Source organism: Papio anubis, chromosome 11 (assembly GCF_008728515.1).
Source record: "Papio anubis isolate 15944 chromosome 11, Panubis1.0, whole genome shotgun sequence".
Classification (NCBI taxonomy): Eukaryota; Metazoa; Chordata; class Mammalia; order Primates; family Cercopithecidae; genus Papio; species Papio anubis.
Genome location: NC_044986.1, coordinates 90907492 through 90912244, shown reverse-complemented (window position 1 = coordinate 90912244; position 4753 = coordinate 90907492).

The window sequence follows — 4753 nt, the reverse complement described above, 5'->3', positions numbered from 1 at the left end:
ACATTATTAGCCATCAGGGAAATGCAAATTAAAACCACAATGATGTATCACTACACATTTATTAGAATGGCTAAAATAAAAAATAGTGACAATGTCAAATGTTGGCAAAGATGTGGGAAAACTGGATTACTCATACATTGTTGGTGGGAATGTCAAATGGTACAGTCATTTGGAAAACAGCTTGACAGTTTCTTAAAAAAAAATCTTAAAGATATAATTACCTGTGACATATCAATTGCACTCTTGGGCATTTATCTCCCAGAAATGAAAACTTATGTTCACATAAAAACTTGTACACCAATGTTCATAGCAGCATTATTTGTAGTAGCCCAAAGCTGGAAAAAGCCCCGATGTCCTTCAACAAATGAATCGTTAAACAAATCATGCTATATCCATATGGTGGAATATTAATCAGCAATAAAAACGAGCACATTATTTATGCACTCAGTAATGTGGATGAGTCTTCAGGGAATGATGCTGAGTGAAAAAAGCCAATCTCCAAAGGTTCTAAGATTCCATTTGTATAACATTTTAAAAATGTATACATTTAAGAAATGGAGAGATTAGTGGATGCCAGGGGTTAAGACCAAAGTGTATTAGTCAGGGTTCACCAAAGAAACAGAATAAACACAGAGACACACAGATACACACACATACACACACACACATAGAGCGAGAGAGAGAGAGAGAGAATGCTAGAGAGAAAGAGAGGGGACAGCCCAGAGATACAGAGACAGAGGGATAGAGAGACTGAGAGAGGCACACAGAGAGAAAGAAGGGGGGGCAGAGAGAGAGAGAGAGAGAGAGAGAATGTTAGAGAGAAAGAGAGGAGAGAGCCCCGGAGATACAGAGACAGAGATAGAGAGACAGAGAGAGATACACACACACACAGAGAAAGAGAGAGAGAGAGAGAGAGCCAAAGAGAGAGAGAAAAAAAAATTTATTATAAGGTAATAGCTCACTTGATTAGTCCCTACTCTCTGCAAGCTGAAAACCCAAGAAAGCTGTTGGCGTAGGTTAGAAGTCCTAGCTTCGGCCGGGTGTGGTAGTTCATGCCTGTAATCCCAACACTTTGGGAGGCTGAGGCGGGTGGATCACGAGATCAGGAGATCGAGACCGTCCTGGCTAACCCAGTGAAACCCAGTCTTTACTAAAAATACAAAAAATTAGCCGGGTGTGGTGGCGGGCACCTGTAGTCCCAGCTAATTGGGAGGCTGAGGCAGGAGAATAGTGTAAAACTGGGAGGTGGAGCTTGCAGTGAGCCAAGATCACCCAACTGCACTCCGTCTCAAAAAAAAAAAAAAAAAAAAAAGTCCTACTTCGTTTTTTTTTTTTTTTTTTTTTTTTTTGTTTTGGTTTTGTTTTTGTTTTCTTTTTTGAGATGGAGTCTCTCTGTCATCCAGGCTGGAGTGCAGTGGCACCATCTCGGCTCTGTGCAACCTTTGCCTCCCGGGTTCAATTAATTCTACTGCCTCAGCCTTTTGAGTAGCTGGGACTACGGGCACGTGCCAGCATGATGCCAGGCTAATTTTTTTTTGTATTTTTGTAGAGATGGGGGTTTCACCATGTTGACCAGGCTGGTCTCAAACTCCTGACCTCAAGTGATCCACCCATCTTGGCTTCCCAAAGTGCTGGGATTACAGACATGAGCCATAGGGCCCAGCCTAAAAATTTGAGCTTCTGACAGCCAATGGCACAGATTCCAGTCTGGATCTAAAGACCTGAGGACCAGAAGCACCACAGGTCAGTGTCCCATCCCAGTTCAGGCAAAGGGCAAGGGAAAACTCTTTCTCCACATTTTTGTGCTATTCAAGCCCTCAGCCTATTGGATGATGTCCACCTATATTGGGGAGGTCAATCAGCTTTACTTAGTCTACTTCAAATGCTCATCTCTTCTGGAAACACCCTCACAGACACACCCAGAAATAATGTTTAACCAGACAGCTGAGCAGCCTGCCATCCAGTCAAGCTGACACATCAAATTAACTACCACACGGGGTGTAGAGGGAGATTAGCCATCAGGGAAATGCAAATTAAAACCACAATACCTTTTTCTTTTGGTGATTATAAAAAGGTGACACAAGTTATCCTTGCAGTGATTGAGCTTTTCAATATTTTGATTGTGGTGGGGGCTACACAAATCTACACATGTGATAAAATTGTATTGAGTGTGCATGTGCTTACGTCTTCCCAACACAGGGGTACAAGTAAAACTAAGAAAATTTGGATAAGACTGGTGGATTCTATTCACATAAATATTCTGGTGGTGATATTGTGGTATAACTTTTGCAAAATCTTGCCACTGGGGGAAACAGATAATACAGGATTACTCTGTATTATTTCTTTCTTTTCTTTTCTTTTTCTTTTTGAGACAGAGTTTTTGCTCTGTTGCCCAGGCTGGGGTGTCGTGGCATAATCTCAGCTCACTGCAACCGCCGCCTCCTGAATTCAGGTGATTCTCCTACCTCAGCCTCCTGAGTAGCTGGGATTACAGGCACCCACCACCAGGCCCAGCTAATTTTTGTATTTTTAGTAAAGATGGGATTTTGCCGTGCTGACCAGGCTGGTGAACTCTTGACCTCAGGTCATCCACCTGCCTTAGCCTCCCAAAGTGCTAGGATTACGGCATGAGCCACTGTGCCCAGCCTGTATTATTTCTTAAAACTGCATGTGACTCTACAGTTATCACAGTAAAAATTTCAATAAAAAACCTCCAGGAACCAGGAAATATCCACAACCTTTCTAGATGCACTAGTCAAAAACATTTTCTAGAACAATGAGAAATAAAAGAAATTTAAGAACTTGCTTTGGAAAAGGACTGTAAGGTGAACTATTATAGCTAATTCCTGATAAGAGTTTTACATACAAAGATATTATAAAGAGATGGTCTACATTTCATAAAATATGACCTTTATACACCCAAATGACATTGATAAAAGTTGTGATTGATGATGAGTGAATCAAAAGTTTCAAGTTTTTTATCTTCTATAAAGAGAAAAAAAATTGCTTTGTCATTGCTGTTGATAATTAAATACATGTTTAGGACCTTGGAAACTTGGTTGCCATCTGTATTAGTTCGTTTTCGTGTTGTTGATAAAGACATACCTGAAACTGGGAATAAAAAGAGAGTTAATTGGACTTACAGTTCCACATGGCTGGGGAGGCCTCAGAACCATGGCGGGAGATGCAAGGCACTTCTTACATAGTGGCAGCAAGAGAAAAATGAGAGAGAAGCAAAAGTGGAAACCCCTGATAAAGCCATCAGATCTCGTGAGCCTTATTCCCTATCATGAGAATAGCATGGGAAGGACTGGCCCCCATGATTCTATTACCTCCCCCTGCATAGAATTCTATTACCTACCCAATGCATGGGAGTTCTGGAGATACAATTCAAGTTGAGATTTGAGTGGGGACATAGCCAAACCATATCAGCACCATAAGAATTAAAAGCAGAACCACCTTCTGAACCATTGTGGAAGGAAAGCAAACTATCTAGTCTATAAACACACATACACACAAATGCAAACAGTGTAAAAGTAAATATAAAGCAAGATGATATAAATAAGAGAAAAGCAGGTACAATTAATCTAAAATGAGAAGTAAAGGAACTTGAAATGCTGCCTTGGGCTGGGGTGTCTTGAAGCCTGCCCTGGGCACAGGGATGGGGTTGGATTCGCCCACAGGTTGTAGAGTCAGGAGTTGGGGGTCAATCCAAGAGACAAAAATTTAGGATAAAAAATGAAAACAGAAATGTAGGCAGAGAGTACACACGAAATGTGGTTCCAAGACAGAGAGGCAGAGTGCAGATATGAGTCCACAGGACAGATATTGAGGCCACTTGACCAGTGCAAGGGGATTTAGCATGAAGGTTGATATTGAATCTGGAGCGATTTTCCAAACTATGAGGTCATAGCAGGACTTAAAAAAATACCTTTTTCTTTGCAGCAATTGGAAAGAGCTGCTTCAAGTGTCAGGCCAACTCAAAGATGCTGTCTATGGGAGATACACCTGAAATACCCAATGGAGAGAAAGTGTCTTCTAGTATCACCAAGGGTAAGCAAAGAGAACTTGGGGAATAGAAGCTGGGGGCACCTAGGGGGCATTCTTGTTGACAGAGTTGTCTATGTGCCTCCCAGTTCTCTCCCTGGTTCTCTCTTGAATATTTTCCAACCAGGCTTTTGCTACTGCTGCCTCACAGAACAGCTCTTACCAAAGTCACCCCAGGCTCCACTGGCTACTAATCCAGCCCTGCCTTGCTGACTTACTGGGCATTGTTTTCGTTGACTCTGCTGAAACACTGGCTTCCAGGACACCCTAGCCCTGGTTCTCCTCCCGCCTGTCTGACCTCCCCTTCTTACCTCCTTTGCTGGTTCTGCCTCCCCTCTTCAGCCCCTACATGTTGGAAGAGCTCAGGTCACAGTCCTTTGACCTCTGAAACAATTTAAAAAATTATGATCTATACTCGTTTTCCAGAAAGAGTCATCCAGTCTCATGGGTTTAAGGTCCCTCCATAAGCTGATGAAAAGGAAGATCCGGATCTAGTCTGCATGTGGATGGCTGCTGGGAAAGCCAAGGTAAGGTTTCCCATCCGATTTACCCGTCTCAAAGCCTGGATGAACAATGCTGTGTGAGTCAGGTTTCTCAGCATTGGTGCTATTGACATTTTGGACCAGATGATTCTCTGTTGTGGAGCTGTCATGTATTAGGGGATATATTATAGGAGGTGATAAGGTATGATATTATAGAATGTATT